The sequence below is a fragment of the Arachis hypogaea genome, chromosome 17 (assembly GCF_003086295.3).
Source record: "Arachis hypogaea cultivar Tifrunner chromosome 17, arahy.Tifrunner.gnm2.J5K5, whole genome shotgun sequence".
In the NCBI taxonomy this organism is placed as follows: Eukaryota; Viridiplantae; Streptophyta; class Magnoliopsida; order Fabales; family Fabaceae; genus Arachis; species Arachis hypogaea.
The window spans coordinates 23,640,603-23,658,204 of NC_092052.1; the positions used below are offsets into that span (position 1 = coordinate 23,640,603).

The 17,602-nt window shown below is 38.7% G+C and overlaps 1 non-coding gene across 1 annotated transcript; it reads right to left on the reverse strand.

Moving 5' to 3' along the window:
• Nucleotides 1-17,135: 17,135 nt before the first annotated feature.
• Nucleotides 17,136-17,243, reverse strand: LOC112767814 (small nucleolar RNA R71). Its single transcript, XR_003185255.1, has one exon. It is a non-coding gene; the product is annotated as a small nucleolar RNA R71 (small nucleolar RNA).
• Between the last annotated feature and the right edge of the window lie 359 nt (nt 17,244-17,602).

Sequence of the window (17,602 nt, forward strand, 5' to 3'; positions counted from 1 at the left end):
AGTCGCCTTGAGCACATTAAGGATGATTCTACTCCTATAGATGATAATTTTCCATTTGATAACCTGCAAGCAGTATCTGAGGTATCTCCTTGGTATGCACCTGTAGCTAATTATCTAGTTAGCTGCACATTTCCTCCAAACTTTTCTAAGCACCAAAGAGACAAGCTGAAAAGCGAGTCTAAATATTATATATGGGATGACCCATATTTATGGAGATGTGGCGCTGATCAGGTAATTAGATGGTGTGTGCCTCAATCAGAATTCCAGTCCATCTTAGAGGCCTGTCACTCATCTGAGAGTGGAGGACATTTTGGCCCCCAAAGAACTGCTAGAAAAATCTTAGAATGTGGATTCTGGTGGCCTACTCTTTTTAGAGACACTGCTGAATTTTGTAAATCTTGCCTCCCATGCCAAAAATTTGGTAATATATCCAAGAGGGATGAGATGCCTCAACAATATATGTTTTTTTGTGAAATCTTTGATGTTTGGGGCATTGACTTCATGGGTCCATTTCCAAATTCTAATGGTTATTTTTATATATTGTTAGCTGTGGATTGCGTTTCCAAATGGGTGGAAGCAATTCCTACCCGCACTGATGATGCTAACACTGTTGTTTCCTTTGTGAGAAACCATATTATCTGTCGCTTTGGATCCCCACGAGCAATCGTGAGCGATCAAGGCACCCATTTTTGTAACAGGAGACTAACAGAACTAATGAAGAAGCATGGGATAATTCATAAGGTTGCAACAACATACCATCCTCAGACCAATGGGCAAGCCGAGGTGTCAAATAGAGAGATAAATCGTATCTTGCAGAAGATAGTAAAGCCTCATAGAAGAGACTGGAGCACCAGGCTACAAGATGCACTCTGGGCATATAGAACAGCATACAAAACACCCATTGGGATGAGTCCTTTTCGCTTAGTTTATGGAAAAGCTTGTCATCTCCCGATAGAAACAGAGCACAAAGCCTTTTGGGCAGTCAAGGAGTGCAATATGGGAATTGAGAAAGCCGGAGCTGAAAGGAAGTTACAGCTACAAGAACTGGAGAGCCTTCGCCTAGAAGCTTATGAGAACTCAAGACTACACAAGGAGAAGATGAAGGCTGTACATGACCAGAACATCAAGAGGAAAGAGTTCCAGCCTGGGGACTCAGTCCTTCTTTATAAATCTCGACTGCGGCTCATGCCAGGCAAGTTGAGATCAAGATAGGAAGGTCCATACAGAGTAGAGAAGGCCGAACCGTACGGAGTTTATCACCTTATCCATCCTTCGAGCTCAGAGCTTATCAAAGTTAATGGACATCGTTTAAAGCTGTACCATGGCAAAAAGCGGAAGAAAGACAAGGAACTCGAGATCTTCCTCTTGGAAGATCCCCACATAGCCACAGACTGAGCTAGTGGAGCATCCAACTTACGGACGTTAAAGCAAAGTGCTAGGTGGGAGACAACCCACCATGGTATGATCGTTCTTTTCTTTATTTTTAATTTTTCTTCTCCAATAACTCTTCTCTTTATTAGTATTTTCGTGCATCTGCATTAACATATTTAAAAAAAAAAGCTACGCGACGCGACCGCATCAGCGACGCGTCCGCGTGGCAAGGAGAGGAGAGAAAAAACAAAAACGAATAGAGAGTCATGCTGGAGCATGGCTGGAGGAGTGCCAGTGGCATAAATCAGCCCACGCAACCGCGTCGCCAACGCGTCCGCGTCGTATGGGCATAATGGCCTCCCACGCGACCGCGTGCCCTGATTTTCGACGTAAAATGGGTGCACAGCTGAAAGTTGTGCTAGAGTGGTGCTGGACTGGTGCTGGACGCGCAATCCCCCCTACGCGGCCGCGTTGTACCCCATAAACTGCCCACTCACGCGATCGCATCACCCCAATTTTGGCAAATACATCAATTTGAACAGAGAGTTGTGCAGGCGCGAGGCTGCACTCGCGCCAGAAGCCTAACATGGGTCACGCGACCGCGTGACCGACGCGATCGTGTCACCTTACTTGAAGCGCAATCACGCGAACGCATGCCCCATGCGGCCGCGTCGCTTGCGCCGCACAGCTCAACCTGAATTGCCAAAATATCTTATTTTTTTCCTCTCTAATCCTAATTTTTCTTTTCCCTCCTTACTTCTTCCTCCTCCCTTCTTCCTTCTATCTCACCTTTCACTCTCTCTCCCTCACCTCCATTAACCAGGTTTTATTTTCTTCTTCCCCCTTTTCTTTTCTTTCATTCTTCTTATTTTATATGTTATTTTCTTTTCTTTTCTTTTTCTTTTCATTATTCATATTTTCCTTCTTCTTCTTTCTTTTTTTTACATGGTGTTGAAATTTTATTTGAGTCATTATTCCTCATTATATGCTTGTGGATTGTTGCAAAGTATTTGACAATTATATATTATTTTCTTTAAAGGGTTGCTTGCATGTTCACTTTAATACTTTCGATACCTTCTTCACCATGCATGCTATGTGTTTGTGAAAAAGCCCATATAGCATTATGCACTTCTCTATGTTATTCTACTATTCAATGCTTGCTTTTCACAAATTCCCTTTACTATTATATTAATTGAATTTAATTGTCAATACAAACGTGATGGTTTGTTACAAAGTAATGCTTGGTCTATGCTACTCATGCCCTTTGCCGGCATGCCAATAAACACCTTGCATTTACTTGTCATCATATGCACTAACTATTTTCCATTAATGATCTTTCACATGTACTCATGAGCATGTGTTAACATCATTTACCTTTTAATGTGCATTTATAACCATCCTTTTCCGTTCTCTTCATTGCTATATATCTCTTTAAATTTAATTTACTTTCTCTTCCCTTTTTCAGGATGGCCACCAAGAAAGGAAAAGAGAAAGCCACTCCCAAACCACCAGCAAGAAGAGGAACTAAAAGAGCACTAGTGGCAGAGCCTTCTTCAACTGCAGTCAAGCCCTCAACAAAATGAGTTAAGAGGATCATAAATGTTGATGAAAAAGAGAAAGCCTTTTCAGCAAAGGACACTGCGCGATTTTCAAATCGCTACTGTGAGCAGATGTTCCCTATTCTAGCTGAAAGGAGCTACAACAACAAACACCTTCTTCTCCTCCTGCCCAATATTGCTACTTTTGTTGAGCCACAGATTGAATGAAGACAATGGAGTTTCTTACAGAGACAACAGAAGCAGGTCAATCTTTCTTGGGTAGTTGAGTTCTACTCTAACTTCTACTTACCCACCCTGCAGTCTGTCTTTGTCCGTCAAAAGCAAGTCCCCATTACAGAAGAGGCTATTCAACAAGCTTTGAGCCTTCCCCCTATTCCAGAAGGATTGGACGCCTTTCAAGAAGCCGCACTCAAGCGCCAGATGTACCAATTTGACTGGGAAGCTGTTCTCAGCGTTATCGCAATACCTGGCAGCCGTTGGATCTACGGATACCATCGTACCCGCCCTAAGGGTATATCGGCTTCAGCACTTACCTTGGAGGCTCGCGTATGAGCACAAATCATGTCCCATTACGTCTTTTCGAGCACTCACGAGTCCTCCTTCACTGCGGACATGGCTGTTCTACTATGGTGCATCCTTACAGACTAGCCTCTGAATCTACCAAGACATATCCGGAATGCCATGGGACACGTACAAATTGCATGCAACTTACCTTTTTCCGCCTTGGTCTCAGATCTTGTCTCAGCAGCCAGAGTTTCCTACAGAGCTGGAGACACCAAAGCCATGCTTCCACGGGTTGATCAGTATGTCCCCAATGGGAAGTACCTCAGACTTCCAGCAGCCACTACAAGCCTTCCTACTGCTCCAGTTGAAGATATTCCTTCTTCAACACCACAAGCACCTACAACTGATGAACTGCTCCAGCAGATAATCAGAAGATTGGATCGGCAAGAACAGAAAGCGAAGTTAAGAGAGCGCCGTAACGAGCACTGATTCAAACACCTCAAGGAGCTACTCAAGGGAAAATTCAAGGACTCAGACACCCCGGACTCCACTTCTTTTACCAGCACAGGGAGCCATGATGGTCCCGACTATAGAGATACTGCTACCAGCCCACCCCTGTTCCTGACAGATGGCACCGAGGACGGTGCAAAGCCTTAAGTGTGGGGAGGTCGATCAGTACCTGACTTCCGGAGGTAATTTTTCTTCCCTAGCACCAATAAATTAGGATTTTAGTTAGTTTTTCTTTCTTTTATAGAATAGAATAAATTGCATAGTAATAAGTTAGTTGCACGCATGCTCTACTTGATTGAAAAGACAATAAGTTTCTTCTAAGACTCTATCTTTGGAACAAATTTCACTAATTTTTAAAATTTTTATGATAAATTTGCTTGAAGTTGTATTTGGAACATGATGTTTGAGCTAAAGAACACACAACCTGTGAAGATTTGAGCCTTTATGCATGGTTATATTATTTAACCATAATTATTTTATTCCTGTGTGTTTACTTTTCTATGATTGTAATCTGTATTTTGTTTTATCTTATATGTCCAATATTTATTATATTTATATGCTTGCACATGATTGAGGCTATTATTTGTTTAAACTCACTCATCCAAATTAAGCCTACCCTTTTCAATTACCTTTGTTAACCACTTTGAGCCTTTAAATCCCATTTGTTCTATATTTCACCACATTACTAGCCCTAAGCGGAAAAATAATTGTATATCCCAAATTGAATCTTTGGTTAGCTTAAGATAGAATTGTGTGTGCTAGTTAAGTATGGGAAATTGTGGGAACAAAAGTTATTAAGGGAATGTGTCATGATAATTTGATGGGAATTTGGATACCTACTCATGAAAAACTATAAGAATTAAAAATCTATGTGCATTGATAAGCTATGTTTATTTTTGCCTCTTCAAACAAAAAAAATAAATAAATAAATAAATAAGGGGACAAATTGCTAATGTTTAAGTGTGGGGAGGTTGATAAACCACTATTTTATGGTTTATATTGTGTTTAATTGTGTGGTTTTACCATGGTCCTGGCCCACTTATTCATTAAAATAGCATGAATTTATATTTCCTTCCTAAAATTATTACATGAGTGAAAACTGCTACCTAGAGACTTTTAATTATACATTTTACTTCTCCTCTATTCCATTCGATGCCGTGATCTGTGTGTTAAGAGTTTCAGGCTTTATAGGGCAAGAATGAGTTAGAGATTGGAAAGGAAGCTAGCAAAAATGGAAGGATCACAAGAAATTGAGGAGATGACCAGCGAGAAGCGACGCGGATGCATGGACGACGCGACCGCGCGGAGAAGATCAAATCGCAGTGACGCGGCCGCATGGATGACGCGACCGCGCGAAATGGAAAAGCACGAGTGACACGGAGGCGTAAACGATGCGTCCGCGTGGCAAAGCAGAAACGCGAATGACACGTCCGCATGAGCGACGCGATCGCATGACATGTGCGATCTGCATAATTTACAGATTCACTGGGGGCAATTTCGGGCCCTATTTTGACCCAGTTTTCGGCCCGGAACAGTAGACTAGAGCCAGAGAACAAGCAGAAACCGGAGACAACATTCATTCTACACAGTTTTAGTTTTTAGATCTAGTTTTACTCCTCCTCTAGGTTTTCTCTCTACACATTCATAGTTCTTAGGATTTTAGTTCCTCTAGCTTTTTGCATTGGGATATTGAGAAGAGTTATTACCTCATCAAGACTTCGTCATTCTAGTTCATTTTCTTTACTTGGCTTACTCTTCCATGTTCCTTGCCTTGTTTAATTTTACCATTGGAATATTTTTAGGATTATTTAATACAAGGATCACTTTTATTTGTAATTGATTATTTTTAATTTTTATTTACAATGTCTTTCTTTAATTCCTTTTCATATGCTATGAATTTTACCTTTACAATGAGTGAGTAGTTCCCTAACTTGATGGGGAGTTGATTGAAAGGAACCCTTGAGTTGGAAGGTTCAAGAGAAAGGTTGTAATTGGGTTATTGTTGGATTGCTCTCTAATTCCTGACACCAATCCTCCCCAGAGTGGATTGGGACTTGTGAATAGAACAACACTACTCCAACTTGTTTTACCTTCCCTTACTTAGTAAAGGATAACTAAACGAAATAACTCTCAATTGTCAACTAATCTTAAGAATGTTCCATTAAGAATAGGGCTTCCATGTAATCAACTCCCAGTCAAGGCTTTTATTTACATTATTCAATTTCATCAATTTAATTTCCTATTTACTCAACTCAACCCTTTTCAAAAACATCTGATTAATAAAATAGCACCATTTCCTGCAACTCGTTGGGAGACGACCTGGGATTCATACTCCCAGTATTTTAAATTTCAATTTTCTATGACACCTTTCTAAATTGAGCGGTGGATTTCTGGCGAGTTAAGAACTATACTTGCAACGCATATATTCTAATAATTTTTAATTCACCAATTTCTGCCTGCATCAGTTTTGCAGGTGGAGGAACCACAAGCTCGGCAAGAAAGCGATCTTACCGAGCTATGCTTTCCATAGAATCCGATCAAACTCAACAACAGACACTTCCATAGTTTCCTCAGATAACATTCCAGACAGTCGACCACAACACCAATGTGGCAAATCTAGACGACCCGGTCGTAATCTCCCTGCAGCTCAGAGATCTCCTAGTCAAAAAGGTGTTACTGGACCCAGGGAGCAGTGTTGACGTTCTCTTTTATTCCACATTCCAAAAAATGAAACTAAGCAGCAACATCCTCCAACCTTCCACTGGAGACCTGGTAGGTTTCTCAGGTGAGAGAGTCCCGGTTATGGGCTCTGTGTGGTTACAAACCACACTCGGTAAGTTCCCTTCTTCAAAAACTTCAGACATTCAAGACTTAGTGATTGACTATTTTAGTCCTTACAATTTGATACTTGGCCGACCTTTCCTAAATAGGTTCGGCGTCATAGTCTCTACAATTCATCTCTGTGTTAAGTTTTCTTTGCAGGATGACACAATTACAACAATTCACAGTGATGCCCGAGAGGCCAGGGAATGCTACAACAACAGTCTCAAAAGACCTAACCCAAACATAAAAGCCCATGTTCACAACATCAGCAGCAAGGACGAGCTCCCAGCTCTGGCCGACCTTGATCCACGAGCAGGAACTCTTGAAAGACCAACCCCGACAGAAGACCTGCATAAAATCTTCTTCACCGAAAGCTCGGACGAATTCACTTACGTCGGCTCCACATTATCCTTGAAAGAGAAATCCTCATTCCAAGCATTTTTACAACAAAATTCCGACCTGTTTGCTTGGACCCCAGCTGATATGCCAGCCATCGATCCATCCATCATATCCCACAAGCTGGCATTAGATCCATCCGTCTGACCTGTAGCACAGAAAAAGAGAAACCTCGGCCATGACCACAAACAAGCTTCCCTGGAAGAAACCAAGAAGCTCATCAACACCGGCTTCATCCAAGAAATCAGATTCACAACATGGCTGGCGAATATCATCATGGTGAAAAAACATAACGGTAAATGGCGCATGTGTGTTGATTTCACCGATCTCAACAAAGCATGCCCCAAAGATTTCTATCATTTGCCCTCTATTGATTGCCTAGTTGATAATGCCTCTGGTTATGACAAACTTAGCTTTATGGATGCATATTCTGGCTATAACCAGATCCAAATGCATCCATCCGATCAAAATAAGACAGCTTTTATTATTGAATATGGAAACTATTGTTATAAAGTCATGCCATTTGGTCTTAAGAATGCAGGTGCAACATATCAATATCTAATGGACAAAATCTTCGCCAAGAAAATCGGAAGGAACATTGAGATCTATGTTGACGATATGGTCGCCAAGACAAAGATCGGCAACAATCACCTTGATAACCTTGCAGAAATCTTCGGTCAACTAAGAAAATACAACATGCGGTTAATTCCCGAGAAGTGCGCATCTGGTGTCCAGAGTGAAAAATTTCTCGGCTTCATGCTCACTAGCCGAGGTATCGAGGCAAACCCGAAAAAATGCCGAGCTATTTTAGACATGACAAGCCCACAAACCATCAAAGAAGTACAACGGTTAACAGGGAGATTTGCTGCACTCTCTAGATTTTTTACCTTGCCTAGCTTCTAAGTCTTTATGTTTTTTCCAAACTTTAAAAAAGAAAAAAGCTTTCGAATGGACTGATGACTGCGAACAAGCATTCATAATTATTAAAGAAACTCTTTCAAAATCACCAATCTAACAAACCCCACTTCAAGGGGAACCATTATTCCTATATTTATCTGTCACTAACTGGGCTGTAAGCTCCGCTCTTGTTGCAGAAAGGGAAAAGAAGCAGTTCCGGATCTATTTTACCAGCAAAACATAACAAAATGCAGAGCTTCGATATCCGAGCATTAAGAAGCTGGTCGTAGCCCTTGTTTTCTCGGCCAGAAGACTCTGACCATATTTTCAGAGCCATGAAATCCATGTTCGGACAGATCATCCTTTACGACAAGTCCTTCAGAAACCAGAGCTTGCTGGCCGACTAGTAAAATGGTCGGTCGAACTTTTGGAATTTGATATCAAGTACGAAGGCCAATCATCCATCAAGTCCCAATTCTTGGCCGACTTCATCGCCGAGTTCTCAGTACCAGACAAAACTGAAGACTACATCGAATGGTCTTTATACGTTGATGGGTCCTCCAACCCACAAGGATATGGAGCAGGTATCATGCTTGATGATAGCCACAGCAATGTCATCGAACATTCCCTCCATTTTTCATTCAAAGCAAGCAACAATCAAAGTGAGTATGAAGCTTTAATTGCCGGTCTTAGACTCGTTGCCGACCTAAACATCACTGACGCGGCGGAAATTGGCGAGTCAAGAATTGTTATAAGATATGCGTTGCAAGTATAGTTCTTAACCAACCAGAATTCCGCTTATCAATTTAGAAGGGTGTCACAAAACTTAAAATTAAAATACTGGGAGTATGAATCCCAGATCGTCTCCCAACGAGTTGCAGAAAGGTGTGCTATTTTATTAATCAGACGTTTTCAAAAAGGATTTGAGTTGAATAAACAGGAATTTAAATTAGAGAAATTAAATAATTTAAATAAAAGCCTTGACTGGGAGTAGATTAGCTGGAAGCCCTATTCTTGTTGAAGTACTTTCAAGATTAATTGATAATTGAAGGTTGTTCTGTTTAGTTATCCCTTACTAGGTAAAAAAAAGGGAAAGTCAAACAAGTTGGAATACTGTTTCTATTCACAAGTTCCAATCCGCTCAATTGAAAAGGATTAGTGTCAGTGACTAGAGAGCATTCCAACAATAAACCCAATTACAATTTTTCTTTTAAGCATTCCAACTCAAGGGTTCCTTTCAATCAACTCCCCATTAAGTTAGGGAACTACTCGCTCATTGTGAATGCAGAACTCATAACATAGGAAAGGGAATTAAAGAAAGACATGATAAATAAAACTCAAGGGAATCAATTAAAAATAAAAGTAATTCTTGTATTAATAAATTCTAAAATAATCCAATAATAAAATTGAGTAAATTAAAGGACATGGAAGAGTAGAGCCAAGTAAAGAAAACGAACTAGAATGACGAAGTCTTGATGAGGTAATAACTCTTCTCAATATCCCAATGCAAAGAGCAATAGAAATAAAATCCTAAGAACTATGAATGTGTAGAGATAAAACCTAGAGGAGGAGTAAAATTAGATCTAAAAACTAAAACTGTGTAGAATGAATGTTGTTTTTGTTTCTGCATGTTCTCTGGCTCTAGTATGCTTTTCTGGGCCAAAAACTGGGTCAAAACAGGGCCCAAAATCGCCCCTAGCGAATTTTGCAGATTATGCAGATCGCGCACGTCACGCGATCGCGTCATTCATGTGGACGCGTCATTCAGCGTTTTTTCCTGCCACGCGAGCGCGTCGTCCACGCCTCCGCGTCACTTGTGCTATTCCAATCCGTGTGGTTGCGTGAGCCATGCGGCCGCGTCACTGCGATTTCCTCTCTTTCGCGCGGTCGCGTGTGCCATGCGGCCGCGTCACTTCTCGCTGGTCATCTCCTCAATTTCTTGTGTTCCTTCCAATTTTGCAAGCTTCCTTTCCAATCTCCAACTCATTCATGTCCTATAATGCCTAAAACACTTAACACACAGATCACGGCATCGAATGGAATAAAGGAGAATTAAAATACATAATTAAAAGTCTCTAGGAAGCAAGTTTTCAATCATGTAATAATTTTAGGGAGGAAGTATAAATGCATGCTAATCATATAAATAAATGGGTAAAGATCATGATAAAACCACACAATTAAACACATTATAAACCATAAAATAGTGGTTTATCAACCTCCCCACACTTAAACATTAGCATGTCCTCATGCTTAGTTGAAGGAGATAAAATAAATGAGTAGGAATATGTAAAACTCATGCAATGCAATGCAACCTATATATGTAAATACAACTATATGATTCTTGTCCACTTGATCAATAGTAAATAAGCTCTTCAAAATAATTACAAATCAAATTCCACTAATTCAATTCTTATACAGTAAGAATAGATAAAAATGCAAGAAGGTAGCTCATGAAAGCAGGGAACATAGAATTTTAAGCATTGAACCCTCACTGATGATGTATGTACGCTCTAATCTCTCTAGTGTATAGGGCAATCACTCTATCCTTCTCTAATCATGCTCTCTAATTTTTGTTCTTCTCCTAATCAATCAACAACATTTAATATACCAATGCAAACATCATGAGGTCTTTTCAAGGTTGTAATGGGGCCAAGGTAATGGTAAGGATACATATATAGCTAAGTAAGCTTATAAACTGAATCTTTAATTAACCCAAGCTTTAACATAACCTATATATATTCTATATAAATTTAGAATTCATACCTAGCTACCCAGAATTTTTCTTTCACATTCCATACTCATGTATCAACTTTCTATTTTAATTTTATCATACATGCATTGATCTTTGAATTCTTAACTTAGCATTGGGGTAATTTTGTCCCCTTATTTATTTATTGAATATTTTTTTTAACATAAACATAAAAATAAACATAGCTGATCAATGCACATAGATTTTTAATTCTTATAGTTTCACATGAGTAGGTATCCAAATTCCCATTATATTATCATGACACATTCCCTTATTATCTTTTGTTCCCACAATTTCCCATACTTAATTAGCACACACAATTCTATCTTAAGCTAACCAAAGATTCAGTTTGGGATATATAATTATTTTTCCACTTAAGGCTAGTAATGTGGTAAAATATAGAACAAATGGGATTTAAAGGCTCAAAGTGGCTAACAAAGGTAATTGAAAGGGTAGGTTTAATTTGCATAAGTGAGTTTAAACAATTAATGGCCTCAATCATATGCAAACATATAAATATAATAAACATTGGACATATAGGATGGAACAAAATATAGATTACAATCATAGAGAAGTAAACACACAAGAATAAAATAATTATGGTTAAATAATGTAACCATGCATAAAGGCTCAAATCTCAAAGGTTGTGTGTTCTTTAGCTTAAAAATTATGTTCCAAATACAACTTTAAGCAAATTTAACATAAAAATTTTAATTAAAGTTAGTGAAATTTTGTTCCAAAAGTAGGGTCTTAGAGGAAAACTTATTATCTTTTCAATCAAGTAGACATGCATGCAACTAATCTATTACTATGCAATTTATCCGATTCTACAAAAGAAAAAAAACTAACTAAATATCCTAATTTATTGGTGTTTAGGGAAGAAAAATTACCTCCGGAAGTCAGGTACTGACCGACCTCCCCACACTTAAGGCTTTGCACCGTCCCCGGTGCCATCTGTCAGAAACAAAGGTGGGCTGGTAGTAGTATCTCCACAGTCGGGACCATCATGGCTTCCTGTGCTGGTAAAGGAAGTGGAGTCCGGGGTGTCTGAGTCCTTGAATTTTCCCATAATCAGCTCCTTGAGGTAAGTGAATCGGCGCTTGTTACGGCGCTCTCTCATCTTAGCTTTGTGTTCCTGCCGATCCAACCTTTCGAGTATCTGATGGAGTAGTCGGTCTGTTGTAGGTGGTTGTGGTGTTGAAGAAGGAATATCTTCAACCGGTTCAGTAGGATGACTTGTGGCGGCTGGTGGAGGTCTGATGTATTTCCCGTTAGGGACATACTGATCATCCCGTGGAAGCATGGCTTTGGTGTCCCCAGCTCTGTAGGAGACTCTGGCTGCTGAGACAAAATCTGAGACCAAGGTGGGAAAAGGTAAGTTGCCCGCAATTTGTACGTGTCCCATGGCATTCTGGATGTGTCTCGGTAGATTCAGAGGTTGGCCTCTAAGGATGCACCATAGTAGGACGACCATGTCCACAGTGAAGGAGGACTCGTGAGTGCTCGGAAAGACGTAATGGGACATGATCTGTGCCCATACGCGAGCCTCCAAGGTAAGTACTGAAGCCGATATTCCCTTAGGGCGGGTACGATGGTATCTGTAGATCCAACGGCTGCCAGGTAGTGCGATAACTCTGAGAACGACGTCCCAGTCAAATTGGTACATCTGGTGCTTGAGTGCGGCTTCTTGAAAGGCGTCCAATCCTTATGGAATAGGGGGAAGACCTAGAGCTTTTTGAATGGCCTCTTCTATAATGAGGACTTGCTTCTGATGGACAAAGACAGACTGCAGGGTTGGCAGGTGAAAGTTGGAGTAGAACTCGACTACCCAAGAAAGATTGACCTGCCTCGGCTGTCTCTGTAGGAAACCCCATTGTCTTTGTGCAATTTGCGGTTCAACAAAGGTAGCAATATGGTTTGGGAGGAGAAGAAGGTATTCGTTGTTGTAGCTCCTTTCTGCTAGGATGGGGAACATCTACTCACAGTAGCGATTGGGAAATCGTGCAGTGTCCTTTGCTGGGAAGGCTTTTTCTTTATCATCAACCTTTATAATCCTCTTAGTTCTTTTTGTTGAGGATTTAACCGCAGTTGAAGAGGGCTCTGCCACTAGTGCTCTCTTTATTCCTCTCCTCGCTGTTGATTTGGGAGTAGCTTTCTCTTTGCCTTTCTTAGTGGCCATCCTGAAAAAGGGAAGAGAGAGTAAATTAAATTTAAAGAGATAGAGAAAGGAAGAGGATTGTATGAGTGATAATCAATGCACGGCAAAGAGTATGTTATTAACACATGGTCATGACTACATGTGAAAAGTTCATCAATGGAAAAATAGCAAGTGCAGTTGAGGACAATTAAATGCAAGGGGTTTATTGGCATGCAGGCAAAGGCATGAGAAGCATAGATCAAGCATTTAAATAGTCAAATTTGTTATCACTCGTAACAAACTAGCCATCACGTTTGTATTGACAATTAAATTCAATTAATACAATAGTGATGAGCGGATAATTTATACGCTTTTTGGCATTGTTTTTACATAGTTTTCAGTATAATTTAGTTAGTTTTTAGTATATTTTTATTAGTTTTTAATTAAAATTCACATTTATGGACTTTACTATGAGTTTTTATGTTTTTCTGTGATTTCAGGTAATTTCTGGCTGAAATTGAGGGACTTGAGCAAAAATTAGATTCAGAGGTTGAAGAAGGACTGCAGATGCTATTGGATTCTGACCTCCCTGCACTCAAAGTGGATTTTCTGGAGCTACAGAACTCCAAATGGTGCGCTCTCAATTGCGTTGGAAAGAAGACATCCAAGGCTTTCCAGAAATATATAATAGTCCATACTTTGATTAAGGATAGATGATGTAAACTGGCGTTGAACGCCAGTTCCATGCTGTATTCTGGAGTCAAACGCCAGAAACAGGTTGCAAAGTGGAGTTAAACGCCAGAAACAGGTTACAAACTGGCGGTCAACTCCAAGAAAGACCTCTACACGTGTAAAGTTCAATGCTCAGCCCAAGCACACACCAAGTGGGCCCCGGAAGTGGATTTCTGAATCATTTACTCATTTCTGTAAACCCTAGTAACTAGTTTAGTTTAAATAGGACTTTTTACTATTGTATTTACATTCTCTTTGATTAGTCTTATGCTATCTTAGACCTTTATGGGGGCTGGCCATTCGGCCATGCCTGAACCTTTCACTTATGTATTTTCAACGGTAGAGTTTCTACACACCATAGATTAAAGTGTGGAGCTCTGCTGTTCCTCATGAATTAATACAAAGTACTATTGTTTTTCTATTCAATTCATACTTATTCCTTCTCTAAGATATCCATTCGCACCCAAGAACATGATGAATGTGATGATTATGTGACGCTCATCATCATTCTCACCTATGAACGCGTGCCTGACAAACACTTCCGTTCTACATGCAAACAAGCTAGAATGAGTATCTCTTAGATATCTAATACAGGGGACCAAGTCCGAGCTATTAGAGTTTTCGTGGTATAAGTTAGAACCCATGGATGGCCATTCCTGAGGTCCGGAAAGTCTAAACCTTGTTTGTGGTATTCCGAGTAGGATCTGGGAAGGGATGGCTGTGACGAGCTTCAAACTCGCGAGTGCTGGGCGTAGTGACAGACGCAAAAGGATAGTAAATCCTATTTCAGTATGATCGAGAGCCGACAGATGATTAGCCATGCAGTGACAGCGCATTGGACCATTTTCACAGAGAGGATGGGATGTAGCCATTGACAACGGTGATGCCCTACATAAAGCTTGCCATGGAAAGGAGTAGGAATGGTTGGATGAAGACAGCAGGAAAGCAGAGGTTCAGGAGGAACGAAAAGCACCTCTATACGCTTATCTGAAACTCTCACCAATGAATTACATAAGTATCTCTATCCTATTTTACTTATCTTTTATTCCACTATAATCTCTTAATACATTTGAATCTGTCTGACTGAGATTTACAAGGTGATCATAGCTTGCTTCAAGCCGACAATCTCCGTGGGATCGACCCTTACTCACGTAAGGTTTATTACTTGGACGACCCAGTGCACTTGCTGGTTAGTTGTACAAAGTTGTGAAACAGAATTAAGATCATGAATGTGCGTATTGAATTTTTAGTACCATTACCAAGGAAGTAATGATCACGATTTCGCACACCAAGTTTTTTGCGCCGTTGCCGGGGATTGTTCGAGTTTGGACAACTGATGGTTCATCTTGTTGCTCAGATTAGGTAATTTTATTTTAATTTTAAGCTTTTTAATTCTTATTTTCAAAAAATACAAAAAATTTTTCTTTTTTTGTTTTTCCCAATTAATTTTCGAAAAAAAACCAAAAAAAAAGATTATTAAAATCATAAAAACCAAAAATAATTTGATGTTTCTTGCTTGAGTCTAAAGTCAACTTTTAAGTTTGGTGTCAATTGCATCTTTTTAATTTTCTAAAAATTATTTTCAAAAATTTCATGCATTGCATTCTTCATGATCTTCAAGTTGTTCTTGGCCAGTCTTCTTGTTTGATCTTCATATTTTCTTGTTTTGTGTCTTTTCTAGTTTTTCATATGCATTCTTGAACCATTAATATCTAAAGAATAAAAATTTCTAAGTTTGGTGTCTTGCATGTTTTTCTTTTCTTAAAAAATTTTCAAAAATAAGTCTTGATGTTCATCTTGATCTTCAAAGTGTTCTTGATGTTCATCTTGACATTCAAAGTGTTCTTGCATACATTAGTTGTTTTGATTCATAATTTCTATGTTTTGTGTCAATTTTGTGTTTTTCTCTTCCATCATTAAAAATTCAAAAATCAAAAAAATATCTTTCCCTTTTTCACTCATCAAATTCGAAAATTTGAGTTGACTTTTTCAAAAAAATTTTAAAATCTAGTTGTTTTTATGAGTCAAATCAAAATTTCAATTTAAAAATCTTATCTTTTTCAAAATCAAGTCTTTTTCAATTTTCTTTTCATATTTTCGAATTCCTTTTTAAAATTTTTCAAAATCTTTTTCATTTTTTCGAAAATATTCAAATTAATTTTCAAAATCTTTTTCTTATTTTATTTCTTAATTTTCGAAAATTTTATTAGCATTTAATGTTTTGATTCAAAATTTTTCAAAGTTGTTACTTGCCTATTAAGAAAGGTTCAATCTTTAAACTCTAGAATCATATCTTTTTAGTTTCTTGTTAGTCAAGTAATCAACTTTAATTTTCAAAATCAAATCTTTTCAAATTTGATTTTCAAATCTTTTTCAAATTAAGTTTCAATCATATCTTTTTCAAAATTAATTTCAAAATCTTTTCTAACTTCTTTTCTAACTTCCTATCTTTTCAAAATTTAATTTTCAAATCTTTTTCAATCAATCCTATCTTTTTGTTTCAATCACATCTTTTTAAATTTCAATCACATCTTTTTCAAAATTTGATTTCAAAATCTATTTTTTTAACTTCTTATCTTTTTCAAAATTTGATTTTCAAATCTTTTTCAATTAACCACTTAACTTTTTGTTTGATTCTTATCTTTTTCAAAACTACCTAACTAACTCTCTACCTTTAATTTTCGAAAATTTCTTCCCTCTTTTTCAAAATTTCATTTTAATTAACTAATTGTTTTAATTTTAATTTAATTTTAAAATATTTTTATTTTATTTTGTTTAATTTTCGAATTCCTTTCTTATCTCTCATCTCCTTCTATTTATTTATTCATCTACTAACACTTCTCCTCACCCAAAAATTTGAACGCCTTCTTCTCCTCTGAGTTCGAATTCTTCTCTTCTTCTTTTCTGTTCCCTTCTTTTTCATATGAGCAGGAGCAAGGATAAGAACATTCTTGTTGAAGCTGATCCAGAACCTGAAAGGACTCTGAAGAGGAAACTAAGAGAAGCTAAAATACAACAATCCAGAGACAACCTTACAGAAATTTTTGAAAAGGAAGAGGAGATGGCAGCCGAAAATAATAATAATGCAAGGAAGATGCTTGGTGACTTTACTGCACCTAATTCCAATCTACATGGAAGAAGCATCTCAATCCCTGCCATTGGAGCAAACAACTTTGAGCTTAAACCTCAATTAGTTTCTCTGATGCAACAGAACTGCAAGTTTCATGGACTTCCATCTGAAGATCCTTTTCAGTTCTTAACTGAATTCTTGCAAATCTGTGATACTGTTAAGACCAATGGGGTTGATCCCGAGGTCTACAGGCTTATGCTTTTCCCGTTTGCTGTAAGAGACAGAGCTAGAGTATGGTTGGACTCTCAACCTAAAGATAGCCTGAACTCTTGGGATAAGCTGGTCACGGCTTTCTTAGCCAAGTTCTTTCCTCCTCAAAAGCTTAGTAAGCTTAGAGTGGATGTTCAAACCTTCAGACAGAAAGAAGGTGAATCCCTCTATGAAGCTTGGGAGAGATATAAGCAACTGACCAAAAAGTGTCCTTCTGACATGCTTTCAGAATGGACCATCCTGGATATATTCTATGATGGTCTGTCTGAATTAGCTAAGATGTCGTTGGATACTTCTACGGGTGGATCCATTCACCTAATGAAAACGCCTGCAGAAGCTCAAGAACTCATTGACATGGTTGCTAATAACCAGTTCATGTACACTTCTGAGAGGAATCCTGTGAGTAATGGGACGCCTCAGAAGAAGGGAGTTCTTGAAATTGAAACTCTGAATGCCATATTGGCTCAGAACAAAATATTGACTCAGCAAGTCAATATGATTTCTCAGAGTCTGAATGGAATGCAAGCTGCATCCAACAGTACTCAAGAGGCATCTTCTGAGGAAGAAGCTTATGATCCTGAGAA